Source organism: Haliotis cracherodii, unplaced genomic scaffold (assembly GCF_022045235.1).
Source record: "Haliotis cracherodii isolate W230 unplaced genomic scaffold, xgHalCrac1.p SCAF_17, whole genome shotgun sequence".
In the NCBI taxonomy this organism is placed as follows: domain Eukaryota; kingdom Metazoa; phylum Mollusca; class Gastropoda; order Lepetellida; family Haliotidae; genus Haliotis; species Haliotis cracherodii.
Genome location: NW_027266272.1, coordinates 21543122 through 21553493, shown reverse-complemented (window position 1 = coordinate 21553493; position 10372 = coordinate 21543122).

The following is a 10372-nucleotide window of genomic DNA, read 5'->3' as shown; positions in this document are numbered from 1 at the left end:
TTTAACAGTTTCTTTTTTTATTTTTTCTTCCGTAGCATGTTCCCATGAAAACAGTATGTTTAATTTTGTAAATACCTTTGACCGAGACTGGGCAAAGACCGTAGAGTTTCTGGACTTTGGGGTTTCCAGAATTAAAATGGGACGTGTTAATCCGTCTATCAAAAACTCCTTGAATGAGTAGACATACTCGCTCGTACAACGCAGACTTCTATCAACACAATGCCATGCATACACATCCATCGACAAGGGGCACGGGTGGTCCAGTCGTCTAAGGCGCCGCGATTCGCTGTGGAGAGTTGCGTCCTTTGGGCACGCCAGAAACCCATGATTGTGGGTTCGAATCCCGTTTCGCCCTGATAATGTTTCTAGGTTTGTCGGGTTTCACCGAAGTGGTAAACGTCCTGCGGGCTTTCCTTCCACATAATAATAAGTGCATTTATATAATGCGCCAGATTCCATTCACAAAGTGGATGCTGATAGCGTTACACTATAATTACCCCGGTCGATTGATCAGTGAGTACTCGATTTTCGTTCTCATCTCCCTGGAGTGTATACAACCCAAGCTGCCTGTAAGGGGCTAGAGGGTTAACAGCCACATTACCATCTCATCCTACCGGGTACCCACTCACTGCTGGGTGAACAGAGGCACATTTCGAACAAAGTTACTTGCCTAAGGAGACACCACATGTGCTTCAGTACCACCGTACCTTAAGGTGACACGCCGCGATATGACTGGAATAATGTTAAAAGCGGCGTTAAACCCAATTCACTCACTCACTCACTCAACCGACAAAGAAGTCGCATAGAACTCTCTGTTCAGGACATATGTCCGATCATCTCCTTGGCGTTAAGGCCAGTGATCAGGACATATGTTCTGAATAACGTCCGATCAATGTAACTCTCATTTTATTTATCTTCATTTTTTCAATGAATCTTTTGAACTTTAGATTTTCGATTCAAAATGATGAGATGATATTGATCTTCACTCACATCCAATCGCCGCCAATAATCTGAGGAGGACATGGTCATTATTCCCATATTTGAAACCCCTTGTCGTCATGTGATTCGATTCTCAAGTGTGTACACTCAAGCTTTGAACTTTCAAAGACCCGTCAAAAATGTATCGTAATGATTTCCTTCATTCATAGCAAAACGAAATTCGTTTGGTGTGGTGTGGAGTTAAGATCTTTTAGAAAATAACCACGCTGATACAACCACTCGTCTTGAAGATTAACGTCGTTAATGATCTTCGTCAAAAGCCTTGAGTCTTTGTGTATTGAAATCACCGCTGGATTCTCAATTTGAATATATTTACATTCTCGTAACACAACTTCCAACACAACTATAATTATTTCATCCCATCCCATCCCATCCCATTCCATCCCATCCCATCCCAAGTCATCATCTCATTATGTACCTGCTGATAATTCACATGAGCTTAACACTCGCCCTTTGAGCAGGTACATATTACAAATATATATAAGACAGCTAAGCAAGAGCATATAGTTGGTGCGTCTTTATGTAGAATATATGAGCCTTGCCCGTTGGCTGATTTTCTAAAGTCTGTATTATGTCATGTACAGTGTGTGTACATTCCTGGAACCTAGGATCTGCGATCTCTCAGTAAAGAGGTTCTCCGCATCGTTCACTGCTAAATTCCATTGTTATATTCCAGTATTAACATGGTAACTAATAATTGTCAATCTCCCTAATATAAGACATAACAAGCATTGTTCGATCGAGTCCTTTATAGGTTTATTTGTTCATTCAGGGGGCGGTCGGGTAGCCTAGTGGTTCGATTCCCGACATGGGTACAATGTGTGAAGCCCATTTCTGGTTTCCCCCGCCGTGATATTGCTGGAATATTGCTAAAAGCGGCGTAAAACCATACTCACTCACTCGATTAGTTTATGCATCATTAGGCGGCTGTGAGAACCAAATAGATTAACAACGTCGGATCGTATCACTCCGTTAAGAATCAAAACAAGTCTGAATAAGGATTCCAACTTTGATTTCATTTTTTAAATGTGACGTTAAGGTAGATATGCTAGAACCTTTATCTAGTAGGAGTACATCTGTAATGAGACGTTGCTTTGCTAGAATTAGAAACACGCGATCGCGGCAGTTCATCATCAAAGCGACTTAATAATAGTATCTTCTTCATACACAAGGATGCGTAAACGTTCGTGTTGCCAAGGTATTATATAAAGCAGTTCCCTTGACCTAGAATCAGATCAACGGTTTGAAACAATGACGGGGACGCGAATGTCTAAAGGGCGCTTGCTGTACGGCGTCAGACAACAAACACTTTCTTACATTTTATGCAAATTGTGTGAGTTGCGGGTGCTACCCGTAGGACAGCATATGATTACCTTTTTCGCGAACACCTGGTGTCCTTACTGATTTTCAGTGATTCACTCAAATAATTTTCGCTGATATTTTGCCTTTTAGGCCGAGTAGCATCTGCGTCGACAGATAATCGAGACTAATTTTTCTTTGGCGTATATTTATATTTCCAGCTCATTATCAGAGGCCAATTCCTTCCTAAATTCATCCATCAATCAGCCTACCACTCGCTGAATTAGTGAATGTTATAGACATGCCAGTACGTTTCAACATAAGAAAGGCACATCACATTCAATCAGCTCGTTCATTGGGATCTCCATCCACAGAGAAGAAATTCATCACTGACGACCAGCCATTAATCTAATTGTGTTCAAAGTTATTAACTTTAATTCGGTTACATTTGCAATATATGACATATTCCTGCGTCAAATATTTATCTAAACCGCCACATTGTCGCGTCAATGTTCCCAGTGTCATTAATGAACTTATAGCTTTATTGAAACTTTCAATCCACGTTCCATAAATCATTTTACATTATATTCATCAAATCCAACGAATTGAGTAACCAATATCAAACGACATGATGTGGATACCAGTAATATTCAAATATAAAAAACCTTCACACAAGTGCACTACTCTTCAGGCGACCTGGAACGCGTTCTCTCCCAGACGGTGTTCTCCGGACAACTATTTACATACCACATAGCCCTCGAGGTGGTGCTTTTCTTCAAATGTCATCAGTTTGCCGTGTTGACGTCTAATGAAACAGACAATATTTGTGAAAACTGCGGTCAATAGTTTCCTCGTTAGTAGCGTGAAATCACACCGACAGTCTCAACACTGCGTCTGTCTGTCAGAGTGACACTCTGTCAGGAAAACATCTCGCCAAAAGGCATAGCCTCTTTATGACAACAGGGACTGTTATCATCTTCACCCCCTGCAGTGCTTTCATCTTGAGTATGTTTTTATTGATTTTCGCTATTTGTCGAATACAAAATAGTTAATGGTATCGCGTTTGTAGCGAGTCCATAGCTTGCCTTCTACACAAGAAAGTTTGACCGTCTGGCAATTGTACTAGTACTCGCCCAAATACAAATAACAAAAAAATCTAGCATTCTTCCACAAATCCATTCGCCCTGATTATGTTTCTAGGTTTATCAGCACCATACCCGTGCTCGTGGGTTTCACCGAAGTGGTAAATGTCTGAGACCTGCATCACTTCGGGCTTTCCTCCCACATTAAGCTGACACACCGGATATAACTTGAATATTAAGTCTTTGAAAGGCATTTAGAAGTGATGCACATACGGAAGATAATTTATGGATGTCAACGTCTTTGTGAGGAACACAACGTTTCGGAATATATGCTTACTCCTTCATCAAGTGAATGACTGCTATGAGTCAGAGAGCATATATATGTACAGGTAAGAACAACAAAAGTAATAAGATAACAAAAGGTGGCAACTTAACAAGGGAAGCCAACAGATAATTGGGGCTGATAGGTGATTAGCAATAGACAATGGAAGCCAACGCTTTACAGTAATTAGCGCTGATAGTTGATTACGAAGGGCAACTCAAGCCAGGACTTACAATTACACTGCTTGGTAAATGTTGTGTTCCTAATCATAAAGAATTTGACATCCATAGATTCTCTTCCTTAACTTGAATAGGGGCCACGAGTGGCCCAGTCGTGTAAGGCGCCGCGATTTGATGTGCAGAGTTGCGTCCCTTGGACACGCCATAAAGTTGTGATTGTGGGTTCGAATCCCGGTTCGCCCCGATTATGTTTCTAGGTTTGTCAGCACCATACCCGTGCTCGTGAGTTTCATCGAAGTGGTAAACGTCTGAGACCTGCATCACTTCGGGCTTTCCTCCCACATTAAGCTGACACGCCGTGATATAACTGGAATACTTAATTAACTTGGATATTGTTTAAAGCGGCCTTAAACCCAAGTTACTCACTCACTCCACAAATGCCGATAATGACATGAGACCCAAAGGGAGTAGGCTTGGTCTGCTATAATATGAAAGTAGTTATCTTGTCACATACTTCGTAGAGATGTAATACAGAATTGAATGTCATGCCCCCTGGCTAACACTGATAAAAATATACTTGATAGGAAGATATTATAGCCTCAAAAGTTATTGAAGTCTCTGACCATGACCGTGGGTAATAAAAGAGTTCAAAGAGTGAACGAACTGAGTTGTAAGCGTCTTGCAGGACCGATAAAAGATGATGTGAGAGATCAGACCTTTCATCTGCCAGACAATGAAAACATGTCTTCGAGGAACATTTACCTTTTCGCGTCGTCACTATTTGATAGTGGTTGATAAACACACTCTTATGATTTAGTCGGAATCGTACAATAGACTGCTTATAGAAGAGATTCTTACGTCGTCAGATAATCGAGACTGGTTATTACCAGGCGTTGACGTTTTGTATTTATCATTAAATACACAGTAAAGTACGTTTATAACGAACACGCTTATAACGAACTGACCGATATAACGAACTTATTTTTTAGGCCCGACCATTTGTTGTATAAATGTTGTATATATGCCTATAACGAACTACGGTTATTACGAACTAAAATTAGTGGTCCCTTTGAGTTCGTTATAACTGTAGTTTATTGTATCTGTAAATGGTTTTGTCGTTTGAATGTCCTTACTGCAAAGACGTTTGCACATATACAGGTTTAAAACAGTGGTAGCTGTAGAGATCGGCTACAGTCGTCTTGAGACACCTGACCTCAAAGACATTTGTCTGTCAGACGAAGAATATGAAGACAGCAGATGGAGGACTGGTTTCTCCGTACCCATGTGAGGAATCAAACCTAGACGCTTTGCTTGGCTACCCAAACACAGACCGTCCGGCACCCACCGTCAGATATCCGCACTATTCTGGCTATACATGTTGTTACTGTAATCGAAACTTGTTGTATTTGATTGTTTGTTGTTTATCACCGCACTATTCTGGCTATATGTTTTGTAACTGTAATCGAAACGTGTTGTATTTGTCTATTTGTTGTTTAACGCCGCACTGTTCTGTCTATACATGTTGTAACTGTAATCGAAACGTGTTGTATTTGTTTGTTTGTTATTTATCACCGCACTATTCTGGCTATACGTGTTGTAACTGAAATCGAAACGTGTTGTATTTGTTTGTTGTTTATCACCGCACTATTCTGGCTATACATGTTGTAACTGTAATCGAAACGTGTTGTATTTGATTGTTTGTTTGTTGTTTAACGCCACACTATTCTGTCTATACGTGTTGTAACTGTAATTGAAACGTTTTGTATTTGATTGTTTGTTTGTTGTTTAACGCCGCACTGTTCTGGCTATACGTGTTGTAACTGTAATTGAAACGTGTTGTATTTATTTGTTTGTTGTTTAACGCCTCACTATTCTGTCTTTAAGTGTTCTAGCTGTAATCATGTGTGGATATGCTGATTATTTGTAAGTGGATGCAAACGGATGTAGAGATCGGAAATAAAGGTTATACGACTAGAATACCAATTAACTTCTATGTCTCCATAAGCCCTTGGTATTTAAACCGTGTGTTTTTAAAGGTTTGTAACTTTATCTAGATCTAATAATGGTACAATGCGAGCTGTTGTATTGATTAAGTATGAGGAGAAGTCAAGGAAAACACGATTGTGTCTGATTTAACATCATTAGCTGTATTCGAAATCTGATGCAAGATTTCTGTTATTTATATAAAACACTCCCAAAACAAATGTCATCGATAAACGGTCGTATCTCCTCTTGGAAACAAATCAAATAAGCAAGGTCATTTGATAATATGCATTAAATAATTGTTTCTACATGTATAATGACAGAGCTGAAAACTGTATTTCCAAATTTTAAGAATCAGTGACAAATATGATGTCCGATGTAATTCCTTATTTTGACTTGTACATGTACCATATGTACCATTTTTCCAGATGAACAATTGACTTGCCTTGTCATGTATTTGTGACGGGTGCCACTTTTGGGGTAGGGTACGATCATCTTTTCGCGAACACCTGGTATCACACTATTTGGAATCGTACAATGTCCTCTACTTTTAGTAGAGATTTTTTCACTTTTCTTTAAATATGGTGCTGTCAGACCAAGGTCAATAATTGGGAGAAACTGGGATTCGAACCCAAGATCATCACATGTTGGCACAGTACTGCAGGGCCTTACAGCAAGGGGCGCCCAGGGGCCACCATGGTATTGGCTTCACTAAGATGTGACCGCCTCCGTGGTCTAATGGTAGAGCGTCCGCCCGGAGAGCGGAAGGTCCGAGGTTCGATCCCCGGCCGCGTCATACCAAAAGACGTTAAAAGATGGTACCTGTTGTTACCCTGTCTGGCGCTCGGCATTAAGGGGCTAAAACAAGGACTGGTCGGCTCGGAGTCAGTATACTGTGTCTGAGAGGGGTATTCATGTTAAACTGCGGCATGGTATCTCAGTGGGCTAGCACTATAAATCGGCATCAGTCCGGACTAGTACAAGCAGCCACACATACACGTGCATGCACGTCGCTATATAAGTGCAATACTCTTGGACGCGACGTTAAACCCCATTTCACCTCACCTCAGCTAAACAGATGTAAATTCATTGAACATGTTACTGCAAGTTGTACAATTTCGGTCGTGAAATACCAAACTTTTTATTTTTGTGTTTCATATTTCGTATTGGTATAGAAGTGATTCTCTTATGATATGATTTAAAACTAGAGCCTATGTGATAGGCTTCGCACATTGTACCCATGTGGGGGATCGGGCTCGGGTCTTCGATGTGACGAGCGAACGCGTTAACAGATCTGCATCCCATCGGCAACTTATCAACTATAATGTATTTTCTACTGGAGACGACATAGCCTGTGTCTTTGCTGTTGTTGTGGTGTTATTCTGTTCCATCTCACTTCCACCCAAGTTGTTTATCGTCACTGATTGTCGTCCTCGGAAAGGGGAGGTAATTCTAATTCACTGATATACACGTAAATCTACCCCTGAACGAAGGAACGGGTGCGTGAATACTTTTTTATCCATTTGGCAGTGATTCATAAACACGTGCTCGTGATAGAGTTGGAATCGTACAATTGAATCTGTTTTAAGCAGATATTTCTTATAGATATGGTAAAGGTTTTGTCGCTTTTATTTTCAGCAAAGTGCAAAACGTCTAAATCCTGCATCACATTTGAAGCTGACACGCCGTGACATAAATTGGACACTGCTCAACTCACTTATTGGTAGCGGTTTGCAAGAGAAGGACACGCTTTTATTTACACAACCATCGGATATACTCCATACATATCACGCCAACCTGTAGATACTTAACTGTGGGCTAGGTAAACGAATGGTTTATGACATGAACAACCATCCGCATCCGAGGGTATGACGACCTAGTATCAATCAGGTCACCATCCAATCTCTTTTGACAGATTCATATGACGCGCATAGGACGCGCATGGGACGCGCATGGGACGCGCATGGGACGCGGAGGACCCATTCACTCCCGGAATTTCCACGGGGTTTGGTCTTAGTTTGGCCTACCGATATTTCCCATCCACAGAACGACGAACAGCAAACGGTTTTGGCCTCATCACAAATCTGTATGAAACTTCTCAAACTGTCGATATACTTTGCCCCGAGGTCTATTTGTCGATTGCGCCATTGCATCGGTTTCAGGGAACAAAGAACATGACACAAGCCTATTTTTTGTTTCAAGCTGACGTCTTTACTGCTGAAATATTTTAAAATGGCGGAACACTGTAGCCCAAGGTTTGGCTGTCAGTTCTCGTGAACATCAGCACTCAGAGTTTGTATTCTTCGCTTCCACATCCCTTCTTGTGAAAGATGCAAGGTTAGATTTAAAATATATCACAGCCCTTTTCGAATTCTGTTTGATGAGGGGAAAGAAACCCAAACCATTGGTACTTATTGACCTTGTCCTGCAGTGAGACATCGGAGTTGAATAAATAAAAAAAATACATATTTGAGAGTCAAATCAAATAAACATATTTTCCAATATACATGTAGTAGTTTACTCCTAGAGCGTTCTGTGTTTGGACATCACTGGGCACAGTTGTAGTTAGCATCATGAGCGTGTATCTGAATGAAACAGACAGTAATCCGCCACTTAGTAAAGTGGATGAAAAAATATAATATTAACCATGTCCACTGTATTCATTGCTATGATGGTCTATCTAATCTGTTTACCACAATATTAAAAATATCATATGTAGTACTAAAATAGATCTTTACAATACTGGTAGACCTCGTTCAGCTGAATCAGCTTAAGAGATATTAATTATGATGGTGATTTATGAGTTATTAATCCATAAACTATACATATTGTATGGTGAAAGATGTTGACGTCCCTGACATAACGCTACATGTTTGACAAATATGTTTTACTGCCGGACACAGAATCCAATTCTCCGACATACTTTTCGTAAATTCTTTCTTCGGTACTTAATAGAAACAAGTGAGTGAGTGATTGGGTGAGTATGGTTTTACGCCGCTTTTAACAATATTCCAGCAGTATCACGGCGGGGGACACCAAAAATGGGCTTCACTCAATGTACCCATGTCTGTAATCGAACCCGGGTCTTCGGCGTGACGAGCGAACGCTTTAACCACTAGGCTACCCGACCGACCCTAATAGAAACAAGAGATCTCCTTGTACGGAGTAACCATTCGGCGTTTTCTCTGGTTGTGTTTCTGTTACGTATATTTCTATACTAAGAAGTGACTGAATATAGTTTTACGCTGCTTATACAGCAATAACACAAGAAATGGGATCACTAAATATATCCATGACTATTTTGGTAAATTGATCCAGGTCCCTAGGCCTTGGCGTGATCATCTAACACTTTAGCCACTACCCCATTATAATGCGTAGAACACTGGCGAAACTATACAGATCCTGCCTTCACGGGATAGCCACATAGTGAGTGAGTGAGTTGGGTTTAACGCCGCTTTTAACATTATTCCAGTTATATCACGGTGTGTCAGCTTAATGTGGGAGGAAAGCCCGAAATGATGGAGGTCTTAGACATTTACCACTTCAGTGAAACCCACGAGCAGGGGTCTGATGCTGACAAACATAGAAACATAATCGGGGCGAACCGGGATTCGAAACCATCAATCATAGGTATCTGGCGTGCCCAAGGGCCGCAACTCTGAACAGGGAATCCTGGCGCCTTAACCGACTTGGCCTCCCGTGCCCCCGAGCGACAAAGTCAAGGTGAAGAGATTTCACTTCAGGTATAGCTTCTCTGTTGCAATGTCATAGTTTGTACAGTTCAATACAAAAGGTAATTGACCAATATCATCATCCGTTTTCTCCACCTTTCGCCACTCACCTGATACATAAAATCCCGGAATTCATAAACGTGCAATTTTACAGTTACATTAAAGTCAATTTGTGTTTTACAACAGAGAGAAATTGGGGCATATTGTTGAAACGCACATCGATCGAATGCAGACGTAATATCATCGGAATTGATAAAACGGTAAGTGTCGGCTTGAAAGAAGGATAAAAATATGTAGTTTTTATATGCTTCGCCAATAGAACCAATCTCCTTAGAGACTCGGTAATAAGGTCTGAACGTGGATGTAGATTTCCGTTGCATTTATAACGTATCCACATGTAATATACATGTACTGCTACGTGGGGATACGGCAAAGATTCAAGTGTAGTAAAATAATAATTCTTCGGCTTTATAAAATGTCCATTGTATGAACTGGCTGTCTGACGTAACGATTGAGTGAGTGAGTGAGTTGTGTTTAACACCGCTTTTAACAGTATTACAGTTATATCGCGGCGTGTCAGCTTAATGTGGGAGGAAAGCCCGCAGTGATGCAGATCTCAGACGTCTACCACTTCGGTGAAACCCACGAGCACGGGTATGGTGCTGACAAACCTAGAAACATAATCGGGGCGAACCGGGATTCCAAACCACAATCATAGGTTTCTGGCGTGCCCAAGGTACTTGTGGGGGGGGGGGGGGGGGTAGCTACCGGTAGAGC